The sequence below is a fragment of the Dicentrarchus labrax genome, unplaced genomic scaffold (genome assembly GCF_905237075.1).
Source record: "Dicentrarchus labrax unplaced genomic scaffold, dlabrax2021, whole genome shotgun sequence".
Taxonomy (NCBI): domain Eukaryota; kingdom Metazoa; phylum Chordata; class Actinopteri; family Moronidae; genus Dicentrarchus; species Dicentrarchus labrax.
Window position 1 is genome coordinate 17561980 of NW_026136707.1, and position 25535 is coordinate 17587514.

Consider the following 25535-nt stretch of genomic DNA (forward strand, 5'->3'; position numbering starts at 1 on the left):
TCAAGTTGATTAAGATTCATTATAAACATGCCCAAGTTTAATCACTCATTGCCATCACAATGAAAACAAAATACCCTCATACATTGTATAGCTTCTGCTGTCCATTGTGATATTTGAGTGAAATAATAATTATCTCATTATATTGTGCTTTATTCATTTCTGCACAGTTAACTGCCTTATTTGACTGGATTCATTAGCATTTGGAGTCCTAAATTTATCCGAAAACCTCCCTTTTTGTTTGAGACGCAGAGAGCCACAGATAGCAGTTGGCTGCTGGAAGGAACTCACACTGAAAGATAGGACAAACACTTGTCACAAGTAACAATCCAATACACCTGGGTGTTCCGGCTGAAGGAAGGAGGCCTCACTATTATCACACCACCCTGCTGACGTAAGAAATAAGAAACGACAACCATGATGATTACAGGAGCTGATACACACGTAGTGTAAAACAGAAGTTTGGATTTTGGGAATGGTTATTTGCATTTCTTACTGTTTGAAGCTTTCAGATGAGTCAGACTTATTTAAACAGGTGTTTATACTGAACTGAATAGCTTCATCATGATAAATTGTGGGTTATAGATTAGGTTTGATTACTCACTGATTTATGCCGTTGTAAATGTCAGCTGCAAGAGAAATTTTTTTACATCATACCACTAACCTGGCTTTCCTTCGTATGTGTTTGTGTATTCTTTTAGTCATTAGCATGTTTTCATTTGATCTGTTTCAGTGTGTCTATCCCTCTGGGGCAAATATTTGAACTTTTTGAGGTTGAATTGATTTCACTTGCTGGAGACTTATTGAAGCATAGAAAGTGGACACACGGCTTGCATGATAAGATAAGGAAGTTCTTGTAGTTTTGCTGGCATTAGAAACTTATTCATGTACTTCTTTGCTCAGGTGTTCTGTTCCTAAGTTTCTTACTAGGTAATAATAAAATATGTGCTATTCACGTCAACACGCAAGAAACACAGCCCTTATTTTGAACCGCATGCCTTTTTGGCACTGTCAACTATGCTATGTGAAAAAGTGATTGAATTGAAGTGACTCACATTAACATTACAAATCTAACAACTGGTTGTTCGGCAAGGTAAAATATGTAAAACATGTGCTGGTGTAGGCGAAGGAACACCTTTGAAATCTGTGATGGCTGCTTGATAAATTGTCTTTCACAGTAATTGCTTTGCAGGTTTTTGGTTTTTTTTCTTTCTTTTGTTTACCAAGGTCCATAATACATGTTACCTCTGCATCTTTTAAGCATACAATGAAGTTTGTTCAGAATAGGCCCCAATGGCAAATACAATGTTCTTACAGCTGCAACAACAGGACCAGTGAATACTAAATGAGTCAAATGATTAATAATAATATAACTGTAGGTCTTCACTCCTGATGAAAAGTACAGATGACCTTTGCTCCTCGAAATACGTTAAAAGAGGTTAAGTAGCTCAAGTACCAAGGTAGTTGAATTAAATAGCCTCGCCTACTTAGTAGAAACTTTCGAGTGTAGGCCAGCGTCTGACAGAAATACAACAAAACAAAGAGACATTATTCATTTTGCTGCATGAGATCTGCTCCACAACAACTTCATTTGCATTTATCCAGTGTCAGGCAGTGAAAGAGAGAGAGAAAGAGAGGGAGAGAGGAACGTTAATCTGAAATGATGCATGGCTGACACTCTGTGAGGGATAAAAGTAATCACTCTAGATGCCATCTTTGGAGTGTGTGTGTGTGTATGTGCAGTCATGCATGCAAGAGTGTGTTAAGTGTACATGCTTTTCCTGCAAGTTTGTTAATTTCTGTGTGTGTGTGCAGTAATGTGTGCATATATTATTGTGTTTGCATGCTTAAATGTGCCTGTGTGTGTGCCCTTGTGTGTGTGTGTGTGCCTGTGTGTGTGTGTGTGTGTGTGTGTGTGTGTGTGTGTAACATGGCTACCAGTGAGCCTGCATGAGCGTGTGCCTGCATGTGTGCCTGTACCTTTTGTGTGTTTGACGGCATCTTATTAAAGTGTCATTTAGACAGACACTTCTCAGAGTCTGGCCCCAGGCAGCCTGATAGATTGTAATCATGGACTAAATTACTACTTTCCCAAGCTGTAATCACAGGCTCTGTGTGTGTGCTTGTGTGTATGTGTATGTGTGTGTGTGTGTGTGTGTTTGTGTGAGACAGACAGAGAACCTCATCATTGTTTGGCATGTGTCTGTTATGATTCAAGTGAATGTAACAATCTGCCTGATTGATTTACCATTCACTTTGTAACTCATCTGCGCCCCCACGCAGCCTTCACTTTCCCAGGATTATACTCTACATCTCACGCCAGTCTGCTCATTTACAGGTAAGTATAAATGTTGGAAAGTATTTAAGTTATTGCTTTGCCTTTTTAAAAATGGTTTGTTTTGTCATTTAGTCAGTGGTTCTGTCTACATTAATAATCAGATCTTAAGCTACCTGGATAAAACCTAAAGGCAGCTTTTAATGCTTTGTTTGCCAGTTTTACTGCCACACTTGAGATCAAACTGTCCCAAAAAGCACACTCAAGAGAAGAAAAACAATGTTTAGATCTGCCCAGGTGTAAGTGTTAAACTTGAGTTTACATTGGGAGTGTAATTATTATGGTTGTCATGGGGTTTATCGTACAAGATTCATCAAAGAGGGCAAAGAGCAGCTACTGCTTTTAAAAAACTCCTTATTCCTTTGATGTGAGTGTGATGACAGCACTGTCTGGCGACACTCAGCCTTGTTGAACTGTGACTTCAAACTGCTCAAGGTCTCTATCTCTGTCGAGCTTCCATCACTTGACTATTTTAAGATACCACGGAGGGATGAGGACACACGCATACAAGCACACACAGGACAATTGCGATGCACTCTTCTTCCACCTAAAAGCATGTGCAAACGCATACATAGAGCTTCTCTTGCCCTTCAGCAAAGCACATGATGCCAAGGACTATATCTTTCCTTTTAACCTTCTTGCCCCACTCTCATTCGGTTATCGCGTCCCTCTCAGACTTAACCCAAATCATGTCTCTTCACAGCTTGGCCACTTCAGTGCAGGATGTTGGCTAAAGGAAAGAAACTAAATGAACCAACAGGAGACATCATGTTGTATTTCAGAGTTGTGACTCATGGCAATTAAGATCACAGGCTTGAGTAATGAGTTAAGGAATAAAATGGGACATTAAAAAGGGCGCAGATGCCTGCTATTAGTAATCTGATAGCTTTGTGTTACACTGAACACTTTTGGATTTATTACTCTTGCCTGTAATGTAGCCTACTGTTGTGCTGTAATACTCGAGGATGACATGGTACCTTATTTGAAGTACTACTGATGAGCAAACACATTAACACACACACACATTCCCTGCTTCACCCCTTGCTTTAAAACCTACAGTATTTAATTTCCTCTGGCCTTGTCTATTTGGCCAGCGAGGTGGTAACTTGATTGGTCAGCTGTGTGCCTTTCCTGTCTGATGATTGGATTTGGTTCTCATGTGTCCGGAGCACACCCCGGCACACCGGGATGAAGCAGATTAACTAGATTTTCTGTTTTTCTATGCTCTCTCTTTCTCTCTCCATCCCTGGCACTGTTATTGGAAGAAAGTGATAATTCCCCTGCACTTCAAACACAGCCCCCTAACTAAGACTCTGCTTAAGTCTCCTCCAAGGAAAAGCTGCCTGCCTGCGCACAGATGTCTCTGATTAAATTGTATCTCAGAGAGAGAAAAAGAGAGAGTCCTCCTTACAGCTCTTCCCCTCTTTCATGCTCCCTCTCTCTCACCCCTCCTCATGTCTCTCTATCTGTCTCTCTGTTAGCTTGCTCAACTGGCTGTTGCCAAAAGAGCCTTGGGCGACGAATAAATTGCTTTGGTTTCAGCAGACAGAGAAGTTGGCCGAGACAAGCTGAATCAGTGCATTAGATGCGAAGGCCCCCTCATAGACTGGAAGTTAGCCTTTAGCGCAATCATTGACCGTGAGTGATGATTATGTCTAATTGAAGGAGACTTTCGCTACCTGTAACACAGCTGGGGGGCCTTGAGCATATTGGACAGAGGAAAACAGGCAGGGAGAAAAGAAGAGAGTGTGTGTTACAGGAGATGGTGGAAGGAAGGAGATAGGTTACAGAGGGATGGAGGAAGATAGACATGGGAAATATAGAGGAATGAAGGAAAGGTGGAAGATAAAAGACAAAGAAATGACTGGGGTTGAGGAAAAGAGAGATTATTAGTAAAATATCAACATTGTCTAAAGGGGGAATTTGTTCATGGCAAATAATGTTAATAAAGCCATGGTAGCCTACTAATGAAGCATAACCAGCACACTTCCTTAATCCTTAAGACATATGGATGATAGAATTCAGCATTTGGGTAACACATTTTGTTTCTAAATATACATCTGCTTAAATTTGCTTTTAACAAGGAAAATGCATGCAAAAATTACTGCTAACAAAGGGATTTCCAGCCTGTCTCGTAGCCTTTCAAATCACTCCCAAAACCCATAAAAACAGTACATTTTAATGTGGACTGGACCAGTGCTCAATATACAATATGCAAAAGCTTCCAAGCAATTCAGAGGAAAAAAATCAATATGTTCATTGTGGGAAAAAAAAAAAACATTCTCTCCAAATTTGAACACTGGAAATAATAGGATATCGTGCCATTTTCTTCAGGCTTCATTACAGCTAGTGTGCCAGTGTTTGGAAGTATGTGCATGTGCCCGAGAGCTTGTGCACATGAAGTTGTCCCCTTTTGTTTGTGTGTGTGAGATGTGTGTGTGTGTGTGTGTGTGTGTGTGTGTGTGTGTGTGTGTGTGTGTGTGTGTGTGTGTGTGTGTGTGTGTGTGTGTGTGTGTGTGTGCGTGCGTAGGTGAGTGTGGATACGTGCATGCCTGCTTATGTCTGTGTGTGTGCAGGAATGAATGCTTGAGCTGAGCCAACGGGTGCCAAAGACAAAAACAGCCACAGTGCTGCCCCCCCTTCCCTCCATTTCCACATGGCACTGGGCTCCCTGGCATGAACGGTGGCCACGGGAGTCGCTTCAGATCATCTAGGAGGGTATTGGATGGTCGTGGCTGCCTTTTGCAATAACCTGGCAAGGTCCAAATTCATTAGGGTAAAATTTGGCCCTGGCTGCAGCACTGTAGTGCCCACAGCATTTGGCCCTGCTGCCCTGTGCTGCGCTAGGCCGAGCTGCGGAGCGTTTTTGCTGGATCCAGAGAGAGCCATTAGCGGCTGCTTGTGATGATGGTTATGCTCCCCAGTGTCACACACAGATAGTTGCCTTTGAATGATTTGAGCGATTACCCTTTTCACACAAGCTATGGAATAATGGGTTAGGTGAGGGAGTGGAGAGTAAAGCGAGGGGGCGGTGGGAGAGTAGAAAAGAGAGACATGGAGGGAAGAGAGAGAGACAAACTGAAAGGATAGCTTCAGATAAAAAAGGGTTCATGTGTCGCTTTAATTCAGAGTAATCATTGTTTGAAATTCTGTAAATTGAATTTATTTTAATGTTGTCCCTATGAATTTTGAACAGTATTGTTAATAAAAAATAGCATCAAACAGAAGCTATCGGACATATAAAACATAATTTCTAAAACATTATAACAATGTGAACTTATATGTAGAAAATCTTAGATGATTTAGCACACATTTCGAAGAAACACTTAGTTTGCTGATATATAAAGTGTTGTTCATTTCCTCGATAAATACAGAGTAATAAGAGATTATGTATAAATGTTATGTTTGCAAAACCGTAATCACAGTATCAATGTCAATCTAAAGAATTACCTGTATGAAATACCAATGATCATTCACTAGTTTATTAATGTGAGTACTAATGTGTGTAGAGTATCAGATCAGGTCAGGTCATACAGCTCAATAAAAGAATATTGTCATTCATTTTTAACATACTCATAGCTGAAGTAACTCATTTTGCTTGACCACTCACTCAAACATCCACTGTAGCCATCTATTATACCAAAGGTGCTTGTGTCTAATCGCTGGCTTCAGAGAGCAAAGTTGAATCAATACTTTACCAGGGAAAGCAAACAGAAATGAGGTGCTGACGAGAACCTGCCCTCCTATCAGAGTTCATACTGTGCAGTTTTTGTGCTTCTTTCAGATTTTGCTCCTTTGGGGTTGCTTGCTCAGTTTAAGTTAACATTGATGTGATCTGAAACCTACAGACTTTGCTTTAATCGTTCTGTCTGCCTTACAATATGAAATACGGTTTTAGTATGTTACTGTTGTTGTTTTTGTATATTTTTTTCACACTTAAGACCTGTGTTTTATGTTTCCGATGGTTTTGCCTACATATAGTCTATGTAACTGTGCTGTTCACTTTTTCACAGCCTCCCTATGCCCTATTCTCAACAAATCAGGCATTGAACTTCCTGCAGGGTTGTATGGAGGTGTGCATGGTTGTGAGCATGTTTATTCAGAAAATAAAATGTTATTTCACTGATTCTCTGGCTTTCTCGCTACCACAAGTATGGCATAGATTCAACTTCTGAATAAAGCAGTGGAATGATTAATCATCATGCAATTATGCTGTTAAGACTAAATTCCTCTACAAAGAGAGAGAGAGAGAGAGAGAGAGAGAGAGAGAGAGAGAATGCACACTTACACAACTTATTGAACAAACCTGAGCTTGCTTTTAAAGTGCATTTAAGAGATTGGAATCAAATTGAACACTTCAGTTACCTAGTTTTTATGGGAATCATAATTACCAGTTTAGGATTTGAATGTGTTGTTAATAAAGATCTTTTTTATTTCTATTCATAATATTAATCTGCTTCTCAGTGTCATCTTAATTTAACAATAAGGATCCCCAGTGAAAACAGGGGTCATTTAATTGTGCTCACTGACATTTTCTATTGCTCCATTCCAAGAACAGGAGGATACTTCTGCAACCATGATGCGTTAATACATAAAGTGGTGCTTAAATACTGTACACACAGTATTTTTAGTTTGTGCATATTTAGTACCAGACTCTTTTGTTCTAAATGTTTTCATGCTGTGCTGCTTTTGCATCCTGTATTACCAGATAAAAAAGCCTAACTTTATCCATAAGGATAATAGAAGTTTCATCTCATCTATAGGGTTTACAATAGGAGCCATGGTAAGAAGGTAATAGGTTAAAAGTGGCAACAAAAGCATACTGTAAGTATGTAAGTATAAACACACACCCACATACACAACTGCAAATGACTATTACATGTGTCTATGCACTGAACGCCAACAAACACATGCCACTCTCCCATCACACACATACAGTACACACACAAATATACACATTGAGCACACAAGTCCTCAGACAAACAGCTGGCGCAAAGCTCCAGATGGACAACAGCTCACAGTGTTAAGTGAATTATAGATTTCATAACACAGGATGCCTATACAACTATACTAGAGTAAGATGAGCTGATCAAGCGGAGCATGCACAACAGTACGTGTCAGTATGCTGTGTGTTTGTGCAGGCTTGTGTTAGAAAAAGCATGTGTGAGTTCACATACATCTGTGTGTACATTTATTTGTGTGTGCGTGCTAACATAATCCCATTCTGCTGTACAGTGGAGCAGCGCCATAAACAGGGGGCACCTCTCCTATTTGATAACAGATAGGCTCCCGTAGGATCAGCCATTATTCCTTTGCATTTCGCCGAGCAAATGAACTTGACAGATGGCTGTGTCACCCAAACCCTTGACTACCAACCTGATTATGCAGAAAACAATACAATAGAATAGAGCAGGGGAATCATTACCGGAGGTAGGGATTGTGAGTTCGAGAGCACACCCCAACACCTCACCCACAGTCGAGGACAATGCAGCACAGCCCAACAAAATTACACTTGTGAAATTGAACAGCAAGAATGAGTTTAACATAAACTGGGTTACGGTCAGGCAATCTGTCATCAGGCTCAAGCCATTGTCTAGGGCTGCTTGCATGGCATATGAACTCATCCGTCATCTTCGGCTCTATTAATGGCTGCAGCTCAGGTTTTAAACTGTAGAGGTTTACTGGCTGGGGCAAGGCTCCCCTGCTGCCTGTATGTGCTTTATGAAGAATGTGTCATTGTTCGTATTGGATGTGTATGTACGTAGGGAAGTGAGTTAGTAAGATTGGTGTTTGGTGAGGCCTATGGCTATGGAAATAGGATGTGTAGAGTGTGCATCTTGCTATGTAGCAAAAACAAACTGTATGTGTCTTTATTGTTGAAAAAAAAAGTTAATGTAAAACATATTTGGCCTTTTTCACCTTTTCCACCATAACATGTGTACAGTATCAGTCAAAACATGGAACTCAATAAAACTAGAAGTTCAAGTTATTAGCAGAAAAACAGTGACGTGGATGGACATACCGCTCTTGGGCAGGTGGACGCTGCACCCTCAGAGATAGTGTAAACTACAGACCATATGGCACTGGACTTCAGAGAATAGCCACTACAAAGATTCTTTCTGTTTCACCCCGACATGATGAGTCACATCTGGAAGTGAATCTTTGCACATTAACGCTGTCCACATCCACTGTCCACCAAGGTCCTTTCTACTACTACATCTGTTCTACAGTCTGTATCAATTTACACTGGTCACTGTTACACATTTTAAGATCATGCTGTCATGTCATAATGATGGAAATTACAATTATTATACAGAGTTATGTTAGCACACATGCCAGTAGTACTTCTAGTTCTACAGGTGCAAGACTCTCAACAACAAGTCACCCGACTGTTTAATTTAACCTTGTATATAACTATATCCCAATGACTAGCTATGTCTGTAGAACCCTATTAGAAGGCTTTGCATTGGGCGCCCAGATAGCTCAGTGGGTAGAGCTGGTGACCCATGTACCAAGGCTCGAATCCAACCTGCGGCCCCTTGATGCGTGTCATCCCCTCTCTCTGCCCCCCCCTCCCTGTCTGTCTTCAGCTGTCACTATCATAAAGGCAAAAAAATTACTTTAAAAGAAGGCTTTGCATTGTGTTCATTCAACAACTGTTACATTATGTAACCATTTAACCTTTGGGCATAAACATGTGTTTAAGTAAGTCATTATTTTAACATATGCACTGCATAATGTTTGCATCTATATTGTAGCATCTGAAATACCACTTTCGTACATGCCTGCGTGTAAGTCAATTGTTTTCAATTGTCTCTTTTTTTAAATTTTTTTTTAATATATTGCAAGTTCCCCTTGCATGGGAATTTGATTTGTTGATTATATTGAACAAAATTTTATAAGAATCCTGATCAGTATGCTTTAATATACTTACAAACATAATTCAATATTACTTCAAAACATAACAAAGTTGTCAGTTGGGGCTATTGAAATATGTGCATACGTTATATAGTTATACCAAAGAAGTCGCATTTTTCCCTCAACACGAATACTGTCCTGCAAATTAAAATAACACATACCTACTGTCCAATAAGCTTTTGCCTTTACCCTGAGGCTTCTTTGACCTCATCCCCACCACTTGCATAAACACAGATCCCAAACGAGCCTGCATTGTGCACATTCTCTCAGTCCAGGGTGTGTGAGTTTCATTAAGTCCGTGTTTGAATAGGCAAAACAGACTTCTTCCATCACTCAAAACATTAAGCTGTTAAAATAACAAACTGAGGTGAATGCGTCTCTTCTTTCTCACTGTAACATGAACTTCGCCAGTGTAGTGGCAAGAGTGTGCTTTACGACTTCAACCTCATATCCTGCAGTTGGCGGTTCGGTCAAAGTATTTGTGAAGCAGACAGTGTAAACAAAGCGTAACAGGCTCTGAATGCCATAAATAAGAAGCCTCGAGTGAGACGGTAAAAGTTTGTTCAACCTGTACCGTTTCCCCTCCCTTCCGCAATGATGCATTTCCCTCGCCATGCTGTTGACAGTGTGTCACGCTGTGTTGCCAACTCTTAAGGTAAACCAACAGTGGCCTTGCATCAGTTTAGCACCCCGGTGTTAGGTATGTACACACAGCAAGTCAAATCAAAGACCTTGTTTGTGCTTCAGCACAGTGCAGGTTTTCAGTTGGGAGAAATAAACCTTAAATAGGAAATCTCACACTGTCTTGTAAGTAGGCTAAAGGAGGCGCAGTCTGAGAGGAGGTGAGCAAGGAGTGAGGGAAAGGGAAAAAACATTGTCTTTAAATGACTTCGATCTCTGGTGTGATGAATCACAGAGTTCCAAATCCCTTTTTAGCTAATTGCTACCAGCATGTGAGATTTCTCTCCTACTCCTCCTCCATGTTCAATATCAATTTTCAGGGCCGGCAGAGAGAGATAGCCCTGGTCTGTTCCCCTGAGTCTCGCCAGTGGCCTCGCTGATAAAAACTGCACTAACAGCACTTAGCCATTTCAGAGACTGGGGAAAAAGACATAAACACACCCATACACACACACACACACACACACACACACAAACAAAAAAACACACAACACACACACACACACACACACACACACACACACACACACACACACACACAGACTCTCTTATTCACAGCTGTGTGCGGTAATGAAGGAGAAAAGATGGGCCAATCGAAGTGAAACAGGGAACAGGCTGGTGTCATCTGCTCTGTGACCTTCTGAGAAGACTGTGTGTGTACGTGTGTATGTGTGTGTGCTCTCCTCAAGAAGTCTGGAGGTCAGACCTGTGCTCACTGAGGGGAATTAACATTTGTCTGCTTTGCTAAGGACAGGCTGTCCCCCATGGAGAATGCAGGAACTGTGTGCAGATTGGTGAGCTTTAGCCTGTTTTCATTTCTGTGTAGTTAATGGTCATGCAGTAACATTTTGTGCTATGCAGTTAGTTTAAAATATACTGTACATGTCAAATGAAAATGTGATGGTTAAGCTTAATAGTGTTTATCCATGTCTTGAAAAGTTAATGCTTAATAAATAAAATGGCAAAAGAATAGAGAAAGTATCATCCAAAATTATTTGAGACCCTGACATTGCGTTGTTACCATATTTGTATTTTGTCACAATTAACTGAAACTGGCTAAAACTGTTAACATACATGTACAGAACATACATATAATTAATGTGTGTGGTTGTGTGTGTATGAGGTTCCAGGATCAGCTTGCCCTTGACCATCCTCAAGAGGAGAGGCGACACAGAAGAACTCCCCTGACACCTTCTGCTCCACTCGGGCAGCTGCCTTAACAATTAAAGGACCACCTCCACCTCAGAATCCATCATAGAAAAGTGTGAACCCAAGGTACTGCAGTCAATAACAATAGCCATGCACTTTACAAGAATGAGCGGGTGTGTGTCTATGTCTGTGTGTAAGGGAGAGTTGCGTGTGAGTATAAACTAGCAACCTTAAAAATTGTCAAAGAAATGGGAATTGGTTCCCTGCAGTGGACAGATACAAGTGAAAGCATTTGTTTATGTGAAGCTACAACCAACCTAGATTGAAAATTGGATTTCAAGCATCTCAGTGAAGTTGTCTTTCCTTGCTCAGGGTGGCCCTGTAATGGTAGGCATGTGCTTTAATAACCAAAAGCTCACTGAAGTTCATCAATGCATCCTCGCAAAGGGAGATGCTAGGTGACATAGTGAGTTTTTGTAGGTGGTCCTCTAGTAGCTGTAGAGTCACAATAGCTGTCCAGGTAAGCAGGTAAGCTAGCTATAGATTGATTGGTTCACACAGTTTTTTACATAGTTTATTTTCTCAAAACAGTCTGCAAACCATACCTCTGTTAGTAGAGAAGGATGCTCGTGAAATATTGGGTTAAATTAACATGTAAACCTCTGTTTTGGACTTTCTGGCTGTATATTCCCTCAAAGATCAGCACTGTCAAGAAGGTTTACTATTAGTCAGCAATTCACAAAAGTTGATTTGTTTGTGTGCCTGTAGTGGAATTCATGCAGAGAGACATAAAAATCTATGAGAAAGCCCCCACTGCTGACATCAGATTCATATTCACTATATATTCACTTCAACAACAGGTGTATTAAAAGCCAGTATGTCTCACACAGTTAAAGATCTCTGCTGGGATCTGGGACAACCAGTATACAAGGTCTGAAACCTTAGAACAATATGATGTGATCAAACATACCAATTAAATTTTACTGCATTGCTTAAATGACTTTCGCGGCATCTCGCAGTGTAGCTGCAGATTACAAACACTCTGTTTCACCCTCCCAATTTAAGCATGGAGGAGAAACTACGGTGGCCGAGAAAAAGCGTGAAAGGCCCTATCTAGAGCCTTTGTTTGGTTTGCATATTCTGGGCTACTGATGGACATTCCCTTCACTTTACCTATCTTTCAACCCCTTCATGTTTTTGTTTCATCTGCAGCTAAGAGGCTTTTGGGGGACTAAAGTCACCTACTCCCCTCCCTGATTATGCAAAAAGCTTTTAAAAGAGGCAAGATGGAGGGAGGTTTTAGAGATCTGTGGCCTTCGCACCCCTGCTCCCTCTCACCCTGTCCTCTCTTCTTTACTCTAATCTGATTTCTAGCAGGCATCTTTGATCTAGGCCTGTGCCAGAGGAAAGCAAGCTGCTGGGGCCTTGCCTCTACATATGAAGTGAGTATGGAGATTAGCAGCCTTCCCTTACAGCTTTAGTGGCTAATACCTGATTAGGGCCCAGAGTCAGCCAATTGTCTCAATGCTGGCTATCAATGCTAGCACTGGCTCTAGAGGGAGGGCGGGGGGTGAATGCATGGAGGCGAGTAGAGGAAAGAGGGACGGAGTAGTAGTGGTGGTAATATGGGGTAGAGAGGGTTGGGATGAAGGTTCATTCCGTAATGGATACTCATTTTATCCCTACCCGCTAAGAAGATTAGGCCTTGGGGTGTCATATTAGCTGTGCTCTCTGGGCCTTTGGTGGTCCATGCAGTTTTCCAATGGTGCTTGCTGGTCCATGCTGCTGCAGGTTTTCTTTTCTCTACTCTTCTCTTCCCCATGTTGTGGAATAATGTCTTGCATTACACTGTACAACTGGATTAGAAAAGCTCTGAGTGATAAATGTCCCCCTTTCCATTTCAGAAGAGGCAAGGTATGATCCGTGATCTATAACATCTGTTTCACGTTAGAGAAAAATCATCTCATTTTTAAAGGAATAAGATGCAACATGCATGCTGTTTAGTAAGAAATTATGAGGCTCATTTAATGTATGAAGTGAGATGTATTGCAAGTTCATTTTGAAAAAAAAGTTCAACTGTGATGATGCTTGCCAACAAATGACATAACACTAAGTTCATTTTCCAGGTCTTGCTTGCTTTTCTTTTCAGATGTACACTATGTTTAGGGAGTGTTGTGCCTTAATTAATTAATGTCACATTATTTATTCAAGACCAACACAATCTTGAGTGTTCTCTTACACTGACAGTAGAGTGCTCCGGGACGTAGCTGGCAAAGGGGCCAAACAGGAGGCCATGAAAGTTTAAAAAATGTGTTGAGATAGACTGTAGACATCTCGTTCCAGTGAAGGGCTGTTGCTCTCTCTCAATCTTGCTCTCTCTGACTCTCTATCTCTTTAAATCTGTCAGTTTAACAAAGACAGAGCAGACCTCTGAGAACGACAAGCTTAGCCAATTAGAGCACTTGAGACAGGCAAATACCTCTCTCCTTTATAACTTGGGTTTACAGTTATGCTACAACTAGTGCAAATAATTGGTTATTAATACAATGGACAACTACCAAGCCCAAGTTTGTAAGTATTTAAGCATGTATGAGAATGTGTCTAATTTGCAGCTGTTTAGAAGCATTATGGGGGGTTGAGAGCTTCAAGTGTCAATCAGCAATATGTCAAATACAGCTGCTCAACCTGCAGTTAGAATGCAATAACAAATGTTATTCTAATGCAAAAAAAGTTTATTTGCTTGTCATTAATTTACAGTAAAGAAAAGAGACATAAAACTATAGAGCTATATATACACACACCAATATTTGCACAAATGTGATTATACGCATTATACAGGCATTTTCCTTTCAGCATCTAACACTAGGAAAAAAGAAACAGGGTTGAGGGTGGAAGGTGGAAGGGGCAGGGGGGTAGAGACAAAGTGAGACACAAAATCAGTAGAAAGGTAAAGGAAGAGGATGAGGAATAAGGAGAAGCTCCCTCAGTGAAGCCTCATTATCCTAAGAGCTGCATCTCCTTATGAGTATACTCTTTATCTACTTACAATCTCTTCCTCTTTGTTCTGCAGTCCATGGCTCATAACACCTTTTAATCTCTGTGTGTGAAAGGAGGGGGCTAGAATGCAAGCTTGCATGGCAGTGCGAGTATGCCTTATTAGTGTGGTACTGAACCTCTGGATGGGAAATTAATAAATAAAAGGTGGAGATTAGTTCCATGTGTACAGTATTTTGTTTTTAGGGAAATTAGGCCTGGTGGACTTAACTGATGCAGATGATTAGTCCCTCATTATCTGAACCCTTTATCTCAGCCTCGCTAGTCAAAGCAGCCTATTTGTCTCCCAACATTTAGAGCTACCTGTTAGTTTAATGACAGGGTGTATGAGATTAATTAACTAAAGAGTGTAATCTCGTTTACTGAACTGCAATGATGATGTCTTGTTCTTGAAGAGGTGCACTTGCATGTTTTTTTTTTTTTTCTTTCAAGATACCAGCAGTGTTTGTTTCGTGCATTATCTCTTTGTCTGGCTATTATGCATAAGGTAGCATTATCAGCCCAGCTACAATAGTAAGAAAAACAAAGTTAGCTTAACTCAATATTGAACCCAGTTTTGTGGTTGTGAACTTCCCCCCATCAGTGGTGGCCCTAGACCCATTTAGAGTCCCAAAGGAAAAGCCAAGTTAACGCCTCCGCTCCCCTGCGGTCAGCTAATGAGAAGGGGCATGCATTGCAACAATTCTCCTTTCTCTTTCCCTCGCTCAGCCCTCTCAGTGTGGAATCGATACTTGATGTCAAAGGCCTAACATTTCTGGCCTACTCAGCCAGGAGTCCCTCACCCACTCCCCCACCCTCCCTATTAGTAGACCCTCAACACATCAGAGCCTGAGTAAGATAAAGATTATTCTAAAGCCATTTTCTCTCTACTTTGACCAAAATGAACAAGAGTTAGACTACATCTTTACCAGCTTTTAAAGGATTATAACTAACTCCAAGGAATCCTGGATATTGAGCTTGTGGTGTACAGCAAGGAACCATTCTGTGCCATTTAGCGACCAAGTGCCATTGATACTGTGGCACAGGATGCAGCTGACACAGCCTTTGTTATTTTCAAACTCCATTAATAATCTATGATCTCCTTGTGCTCCTCGCCCCTAGAATGGTTGCAGGCTGTTTACATAAATTGACAAGGACGCCAAAAGGCATGCTGCGATTTTTCAAAAGTATTTTAGCCCCCAGAAGACATGATAAAAATGGTATTTATTAATTGGATGGTATCCGGGCTCTGTTTATGCATTTCATATTCATTTATTATGTTTTCTATGCCCAGCTATGGAAAGGCATTTGACTGACACAAATACATTATTCTATTTGTGTGTTATGTCCCATGGGGCTGTTAATTATTTGTTTTTCTTGAGTGGGGAAACTTAAAGAAAACACATCACAAGTCTAACACCCGAGGATGATTTCTGTTTTTTTTTTTTTCCTTTTTGTTTTTTTTATTTGTTTTTTTTTTTTGGGGGGGGGGTTGTCTCCTTTTATGCTTCTCTCTCCATATGTCTCTCATGTTTGCTAGTGCTCAAAGGAAATCAAACCATTATACAGTTGAATGCATTAATTAAATGCAAAGTTGATAAACAAGGCTTATAACAGTAGAGAGCATTCAGTTTATCCTTTTAGGTCAGGCTACAGTCTAATCATTTCTCCACAACGAGAACTCTGAGTTTTGTCAACAGCCTTCATATTGAAATTCATCATTTTGATGACAAAATATGGTGCAAAGAAATGCAAAGATTCAACAATCTATTTTACTATTCTATTTATTATCTATTTATTATCTTTATCTATTTATTATTCTGAAGTAATGAATTCTCTGCAGGAAAATTGAGATCTGTATTTAGCTGTCAGGACCATTTTGGGTGAGAGATGATTGACATTTTGCTGTGGCTGACAAGCAGTGATTTGACTAGTCATATTTACTCCATCACTTGACAGAGTGTGGACTAGATAATGCTATATGTGGAATATGCAAATGTACTCTTTAGCAGGGAAGAATAAAGGGACTATTGCTGGTGCCAAAGAGTCATTTTCACCTTTACTTTGTAGTCCAATGACAACCCAGATTATTATTTCCCAAGTTGAAAGAAAGAACTTATCACAATTTAGAGATTTTCTAAACATGAAACTCCCAATACACACACATGAACATAGAGACACTTGCCATTCAGTTTTTTCTACTATATCTCCAGTCAGGTTGTTGTAAATAGCATTAGGTACAGCAATTTCTGAGCAGCAACAGCCTCTGTTAACACAATGCTTGTTCTTTCATCCACCAAGGTTGGGGTAAAAAAAAAAAAGTGAGGAAAAGAATCTTCAATTTAGTGAGCACAACCAGGGTCATTATTAGAAATGACAGTTGAACCTGATGAAATTGTATTCCCAATTGGAAAACCAAATTGCTATCAGACCAACATGATTTCCTTGTGCTAGGACCATGCTAATTCTGCGTCAAAACATCGGTAAATGTATTTAAAAGCCATAATAGCATATTACCATGCAGTCTTCCTTCGCCCTCATACGTGGACCCTATTAATCTGGAACTTCGATTTGCATGTAAATGTGGTCAACTTTCATATCATCAAAATACATGAATCCTACACCATCAGCAGGCCAGCAAGCCGTGTCTGTGTGTGTTTGTGTGTATACATGAAAATGGGGCCTGCAAGCTTGTGTGTGAATGCATGCTTGTATATGCACATGCAATTACAGATTTATGTATGTGTTTGCATGTGAGAATATTGTATATGAATGCATTTGTCCAGGCATGTGTGTGTACGAGTGTGTGTTAGATAGGGGAGCGCTTGAGGTTGAAATAATGTATTGAGGTTTGATGTGCAATTACTGGCATATATTAGGGATTTCAGAAAGGTCAAACTAGCATGGCAAAAGGGTGATGAGATATGAAGAGATAAAAAGGAAAAACATATCAATATTGCAAGTGTGTGTGTATATGTTTTTTGATGTCAGTAAAGCAGCAAGGGCCAGTATGACTTAGTTGCTGGAGATGCTGGAATGACTAGAATGAGACTATGTGAGATTTCAATAGGTCTGAATTAACAGTATTAATACATTCTTTATTTTATCATACAGTACATTATAATGATAGAATTAAGCAGTTTATGGTAAAACAGTAAGCTATCATCTTATGTTTGCTGACTCGTCACACTTTTACAAAAGGTCAAGTGTGTATTAGCTGTGAGGAAATCTCCTCTTAGCAAAGATTTTAAATCACAAATGTGGTGCCAGTGAAGAGAAGGTGGTTATAGAACTGTCGAAGTTAACTAAAACTTTAAAAGCCTCTGTAAGATCCACCTGTTGCAAGGAAGGAGCAGTAGTGCCATTCTGATGCTAACAACTACCTACGCATCACTTCTCCATCTGCTTCACTGACCACCAGATATTAGTCTTAATTAAGGTAATATCAGGGGTGGATATTTTTGTTCCTCTCACCACTTTCAAATTCACATTCAAATTTGAATAATTACAGGAAAGCATAGTGTAAAAAGAGTAGCCCACTCTTTATTCACAACACTGTATTACATTTCATTTTGAGATGTGTTACCCTGGCCTCTTGTAAACCTCTAATGTCAGTACTTCAGTTGGCACCATGGGGACACTTTTCAAACCTCCCTCACAAGCTCTTACCTTGGCTTCCACATTGCATCCTACACATTCCACTATTCTTTATGTGGTAGCATTACTGGCTTTGCACCTGCTTTCACCAGGTTCCCACATTACCAACTGTGAAGTCTCTATCCCGAAGGAATCAATCACAGAGAGCGACACAGCCAGCCAAAGCACTATCTGTCTTGTATGGATGGATGGATGAATGGAATGGGGGAGAGGGCGAAGAGGAAAAGTGGAATTAGGAGGCATGGGTGGGGCAGAAGAGAGGATCAAGGGACGGTGAAAGGTATGACAAGAGAGGATGAGAAGAAGGAGAAAAAGTGTTGGAGAGGTAGTAAGAGGGGTCGGGAGGGGAGAGACAGAGGGAGAGATGGGAGAGACGGCACTTGGAGCTTTAATTGGTCCCCCTATCCGTGGATTCATCACTATTTCATGTGCTGTTTAACCTTTGTGAGACTAACTTACTTCAGGCTTCTACAGCTGTGTGATACAGCGAAGGACAGAATGATTCATTTCATAGTACTCTTGTTTGATTGCCTAATCTCCATTCAAAGACAACAGTGTTCACAATACAAACAAAGTAAATTTGAAGACAAATGAAGTATGTGATACTCTGTGAGGGTTTGTTTTGTTTGTTTGTTTCTTTCATCATAGTGATACAAATGTCTGTTTCTACAAAAATGTAAGCAATTGTCCATTTTGTTAAAGTCTATAACAAAAGTGAATTAATAGTGACTCAACATACACCCAGATGATTACGGAAACACAGCACCGACACAGTGCATGTTTGTAAGGACAGATTCCTCTGGAAAGTAATCACAGGGATACTTATTTTATCCTCTGCTGCATCGATTGGCAGGTAAACAACAGAATAACACATTACAGTGTTACATTACAAACATACAGTATTTGATTGGCCATGTGTGGCGAGAGCTTAGCTGGATGACGTCACATTGCATTACAGCATAACTTTTTTGCAGGACCAACGTGCATTTTTCGCTGGAACCCTCTGTCTCGGCACACTTGCCACATAGCCTCGGTGAAATGAATGACAGAGCTGCGTTGTTTTGCGCCATAGTAATATCTGTCTGAACATAGCCTTGACAGAAATTTCAAAAGATCCAAAGAAGTATATAGTACTAGCAACAAAGTTTGACTAGTGAGAACTACAATAACCACTTATTAACAAAGATGATACCAAAATGAAAAACAAAAATTCTGGTGCACTTCCTCCGTAAGTGAAGTGTGATAGGACTAAAATGGAAATCTCACTATAGATAATACTGCATTCCTGTAGTATAGTCTATGAACATTGTTGATTGCTTCAAGGATGCCATCCTCGCCATTGGATTTCTTGTTATATCCCACAGCACCGGAGAGAGGGAGGGTAAAAAGAGAGGGTGAGGGGAAAGATAGGGACAGAGAGAAGAAAAGTGAGGGAGGAAAAGAGGGAAGGGAGAGAGAGAGAGAGAGAGACAGAGACAGAGCGAGAGCACTCACTAAGGAGGCAAACCTACTTTCCATCATTATCCTGTAAAATATCATTTGATTGGCTGCTCAGTGGCAGGGGCCCCTGGTGGCTGCAGCTCTGTCGTCGGGCTAAGGAGGGAAACACACAGCTTTTCACTTTTTCTGTCAAAAGTAGCTTTGCCCAAATGGTATCATTTTAAATGCCATGACAGTGGAAGGTGGAAGGGAGTGTGATGGGCCTAAGGGTATACATAGACCCCATATGCTAGTGACACTGATACAAGTGTAATTCTAGACTATTAGAGTGACACGGGAGATCCTCCCAACCCCTAGCCACACACATACACACACACACACTCACACAACTCAGAACACGAAGCAGCTGAAGGGGGGGCGTATGTGGAACAGGCTGTCATGCCATGAAAATTTAAGAAATTCTTTAACCTGGCCTTGCCTGATCCCCCCCCCTCCTTTGAATATTTTATAATGCCAAAATGATTTATTAACTTGAGACAGGTACAGCTCAGTAGGGCCAGGTAGAGCCACAGGGACAACAGCAGGGTAAGACCCACAGGGTGCCGCATCGATCAAAAGACAGAGGGAAAAGAATGATTTCCACCTTATTTTACAGTGGGTATTTTTTTTTCAATAATGCTTCTTTTTTTTTCTAATGGCAGTATAGGTGCAGGGAAAATTTATTTTGGTTCAAGTGTAATGCCTCCTAATTAGAAAATGGAAGAAATGCTAATTATTGTGAATGGGAAAATGTGATGGCTTATATATGTCTTATATATTTAACCTATGAAAATAAAATTAAGAAAGTTTCTACAAACACTGTAAACCCCCTGACTTTTCCTCAGTTTCTAAATAGCTTGATATGATAACTTGCATAATTTAAACGTATGTCTATAATGGAGTTCTATAAATGAGTTAGAAGGTAAACTTATTTTCCACATGTTAAGAATATTGTTGAATAAATATAAGTAATATGCCCCCTTTGTGTACAGTATAATATGAACAAAACACAGCAAATGATGCACACAAACACAGCAGGTTAACTTAATTTGTAGCCTGCTGTTTACTGTTTGCCATTTAGACTGATAGCTAATGTTTATGACACAATGTATCAAAATCTGTCTGGGGATGTACCTATAATTCCTAAATCTTTTTTTATGGCTTGTGATTGCCAGAGACAGCGTTTGGCCAACAATGTCACAAAGGTCACAGAGCAAGGGTGGGCTGGGAAGAGAAATATGGCAAGCAGACACTCAATACCACAAAGAATTTATATCGGAGAGAGAAGCAGGAGAGATAGAGAGATGAAGATAATATGATGGACAAATTAAAGATACAAAGAAAGAGAACAGGAAGAGCAATGGAACAAAATGAAAAAAAAAGAAATGACACAACCAAAGAGAAACAGAGGACCATGAACAAATAAATGAGACAGAAAGTGAGAACCATCGAAATGGAGCATGAGTGAGGGAGCAGTGAAGCAGATAGGGCCCATGGGAGCCAGTGAGAGAACAAAAGCGGCCCTTCTGCTAATTGACTGCAGAATTAGCCCCATCTCCCCCAGCGGGACTGTGGTGAGGCAGTGGCAGATGGAGGCAGACTGGACACCAGAGCAGAAAAAAGGCCTGCAAAACCTGCCGTGAAGCTGCCCACAATCGTGGGTCACAACACCGCAACACGTTCCTTGTTTAACAGGACATGGCCAAGCACAGAGAAAGGAGTGAAAGGGCTGGGGGGGATTAAAAAAGGTCAAAAGAGGAGGTTGGGACTACTGGACGAGGGAGGGAGGGAGAGCAGATAGGATGGAGAGTGCAGAATCAGGGAAGCTATTGTTTTTTATGAATCCTGAGGGCGACTTCACATCCTTAAGTGTAATGGGCAATATGTAACGCACTTTTCCAAACCAGGGTTTAAAAAGGAAGTGAAATATATAGAAAGGCCTATTCGTATTAAGCATTTCACAAATGTTATGAAACCATTAGTCAGTTCATCATTTTGTCAATCAACAATTTTGATTCCTAATGTTTTTAATCACCAGTTCTAGCTGTAAAAGTTTGCATTATGTGTGGGTCAACTTGTGCTCTTGGATATCATGATTGCCTTTTTAACTATTTTTGGACATTTTATAAACCAAACAATAAACAATTATTTGAAAATAATAAGTTTATCAAAAATTAAATATTTCATTAAACTCAGTTGTAATTGCAGTAGTATACAATGGTTTATTATCAGATTTGGTGTTTTGCTTTGATTTGTTCACTCTCAAACATTTGCATCTATAAGACAAATATTTACATTGGAGTAGAATACGCTAACCTACCTAATAAACCTAATGAGAGTCTAAACTCAATCATATATGATTATGCAGTCAGCACTGCATTGATTTTGTCAAAACAGTGTGCCAGTTTACCCCAAAAACCTTTTAATAGCACATTATAACAGAGGCACATCAATGTGGACCATGTGGATTCAAATAGGCATTTTTTATTTTTTTTAATGTAAAATGCAAAGCTGTGACTCAAACATTACTTCGAATTAAAACAAAGTAACTGAACAGAAGTGATTGGGTTTAACCTCTAACACAACTGTTGAACATATGCCTATTGATGGGTGCTCAGGGATATCTACTAAGTATATTTGCAAAGTTCCTAACAAGCTGGTACTGGCATCAGTTCTTACATACATGTAAGTATACATTTGATAAAATGGTAAATGGACCTGTACTTGTATAGCGCCTTTCTAGTCTTCCGACCACTCAAAGCGCTTTTACACTACTTGCCACATTCACCCTTTCACACACATTCACACAGTGATGCCAAAGTCCATTGAACAAAAAATAACATTCATACACCGATGCATGGCATCAGGAGCAATTTGGGGTTCAGTGTCTTGCTCAAGGATACTTTGACATGTGGCATCAGGAGCTGGGGATTGAACCCATAACCTTCCGATTAAGGAACAACCCGCTCTGCCTCTGAGCCACAGCCACCCATATGAGATGTAAAATGTACACACAGATACATAGATACATACATGCATTTTCTTGGATCATGGTCTGTGATTTACAAACATCTCAAGAGTCATAAATAGGAGAATAAACTATTACACTGTCACAAATTATTTATAAATTCACAATTTTCTCATGTCAAGTTTCAGAGCTTAAATAAGTTATTAAAATCTGAATCAATAACTCCCCAGATGCCAGGTTCCAAAAACCTGATAAAAGCATGGATGACAGCAGTACACACACACACATACACACACACACACACACAAGCATATCGCCCTGCATAACCAAGTAGCTACTGTTACTATGAAGTTGAATTACATTGCTCAAAGCACTTTTTTAAAGTGCCAAAAGCAGCCATTCCTCTTTCTAGGGATTACTCTGAGGAATGTATTTACAGTTTCTTTCTCTCATATAAAGGCTGTATGGAAATCAGAGGACTACAGACACCACTCATAGGCTGTTTTGAAATTCAAAGAAGGTGGGGAGTAAAACTATATTGTCCTTTTGAGGATGCAGGAGGATGCTTTCCATTCTGCGCTGCACCATGACTGTCATAGTAATCTGATATGACAAATTCACATACAGTGGATTAGCTGCCGGTGGTGAAAGCCAGAGCGGTTAATATTTGTTGATGTTGCTTTTATCCAGCAGGTCTGGTGTCCCTGGGCTGTGGTTACCCTGACGATGAGGAGAGGAAAGAGAAAGGAAAGGAAAAGGAAAGGAACCAAAATAAAAGGAAAGGAAAGGAAACCTTATTTTCTGGCTACCAAGAAGAGAAAAAAAAAATCTCAGGGCCACTGGGCCTGCTCATCACTTTGTATGCTGTCAAAATCTTTGATGTTCCCTGACTCTTGATGTCGGGGGCTATGAAAAATGCTTAGCTCAATTTAAGCCTCTCGCAAAAAAGGGCTAACAACTGTAATTAAATCATTAAATTCTTGTCTACGCTTCACAGAGCATAGAGAAAATTAACTTCCCACCAACCTCATTTTCTACTTGAACATGAAATAATGATTTTTTTTTTTCTCAAGCTCATATAATTACAAAGCTAACATCTGATAGAGTCAGCATCCAGGGGGGATTATCACATGCATGAGTATTAGACCTCATTACCAGCTTGACTGCAAAATTATTACATCTTGTAATTGGATGGTGAGATTTATACACAGATTGGCCGGGTTTCTGTAAGATTGTAATTACAAGCTTCATTGGTTTGCTACTTATCGGAACTTCACAGAGAAAACAACTGGTAAAATGAAATGAGCATTTCATTAACCTATCGCCTTATCAGGGGAAAAACCTGTGTAACGTTCATGTATGCATTAACATAAATAGGATCATTCATTCTGCCGCCAGATAGCCCAGGCTGGAGTTTTTTTTTTTTTTCAGGCAGTGAGGGTGGAGGGTAGAGAGAAAGAGGGTGGTGGCGGCGGTGGTGCGGGTTTGATTGCAGAAGGGGTAGGAGGGGAGGAGGTTGTGGCAATATTCATTCATTTTCACAGAGTTTATTTAACCTTCATAATCCTGTGTTGATGGGGAACGGAGGGAAAAGGGACACAGAGGGAAAGCGGGGGAAGAGATGGAAGGGGACAAGGAGAAGGGGAGGGCTGCAAAGGGTGAGGGGAAAAAGGAAAAAATAATAATAAATTAGTTGTCTAACGTTACAAGGGATGAACTCAATATATCTATTACTTAAAGACTAACTGACTGTGAAAGTGCTCATTTCACGAGAGACGAGGCAGTGAGCTGGCGGGTACTCATGGGGCTCCGAGGTGGCTGCTCTACCCCCCACCCCCTTCTCTCTCTACCCGTTTCTCTCCCTCTCTCTCCCCTCAGCTTTGATGTTTCCTCTTTCACTGTTAACAAACTCTGGCCGTGTTCCCCTCTTGCTCAAACACAACGGCAGGTGCAGATTGGATGCCCACATAAATAACCTCTTCACACAATGACACCAGGGGATCGATCCAGATTTTGATGGGTGCTGCTGCTCATACAAAAGGAGTGTGTGTCTGACCGTGTGTGTGTGTGTGTGTATGTGTGTGTGTGTGTGTGTGTTCAGATGGGGTGAGCAGAAAACAAATGGGGACGAGCAGGATGGGACAGAAGGAAAGAAGGTGGAAAAGGGGGTAACAAGAGTGATAGAGGGGCAGGGAGGAGGAGGAGGATAAGGAGGGGGGTAGAAAATGGTTCAATTACAAGCCGAACACTATTTCTCTCTTCTTAACAAGAGATTTCATGGTGTGGGCCAATGTTTGGCAGAAACAGCTGAGTGCCACTAATGCTAAAGCATTACACTGCGCCAGATCAGCTGGCCCCTTTTGAGATGGGAGACAGTTTTTATTGAACTTCATTGTCCAGATTGCTTTCTTTTTCAGCTGGGATCAATGATGCTTCAACATGGCCGTGATGTAAAAAGCCGTGCTGCAACCTGACACCCACTTCAAGTAACACCATCACTGCACTTGAAATAGAAGTGCACACCCTTGTTCCTTTAAGGGCTTTTTAATTTGCCCTTGTGTAAGTGAACTTTTCTACAGTATGTGCAGTCTACAGCCATTTTATTTCTGTTGGTAAGATCAATTAGATATCTTGCTAGCATGATATTTCATAAGTAAGGACAAAGGAACCTGTTAAGTTGAAAAACACAGTAAATTATCCACTTAGGCTCAAATTTGTATGCATTTTGGTGAGTGTTGCATTAGTTCTCTAATGTTGTGTTTCCACTACATGGGGCCACTCGATTCCACATTCTTAGCTGATCGTCATAGCGACATTGGGTGAAACTGTTGTGACATTATCTTCATCGTGAAACAAACACACAGGAACATCATTGGATATCCTTTCCTTTAAAGATCCTTTCATTGGCAACCAAACAGAGGAACGTCTGCACTTCTTCAGTTGACCGTGGCGAGGTTTTGCGGACTGCCATTTTTTTGTGCCTGCAATTGTGATATCAACTATTGCTGCTGATTTCCATACACAATAATATAGGCCTACTTTAAGCAAGATGTGAATCATGTCACTTATTGTGAACTTGCTGTGTTTTAAATTGACTTTATTGACATTGTCAACAAGAGCAGGTGCAACCCAACAAACCAATCATCACTGGAGACAGAAAAAAAATCATATTTGTCTCATTTTGTTGTGCACAAAAAAACAAGAATGTGCAGTCCAAGGCAATTTGGTCATTTCTCTTTGAGATTCATTGCTAAATGAAAACTAATCAGACAGAAAATACATTGTTTTTGGAAATACCCATCAATTTTTGTTGACCGT

General features: G+C 40.4%; 1 long non-coding RNA gene across 2 annotated transcripts; it reads left to right on the top strand.

Annotated features, from left to right (window-relative positions):
* Positions 1–2266: 2266 nt before the first annotated feature.
* Positions 2267–23603, top strand: LOC127367609 (uncharacterized). Of its 2 annotated transcripts, XR_007885509.1 has the most exons (5): positions 2267–2335; positions 10686–10725; positions 11055–11206; positions 12455–12522; positions 22908–23603. It is a non-coding gene; the product is annotated as an uncharacterized LOC127367609 (long non-coding RNA). The 2 variants fall into 2 exon arrangements; XR_007885508.1 differs by lacking the exon at positions 2267–2335 and having other exon boundaries at positions 10446–10725.
* Positions 23604–25535: the final 1932 nt, after the last annotated feature.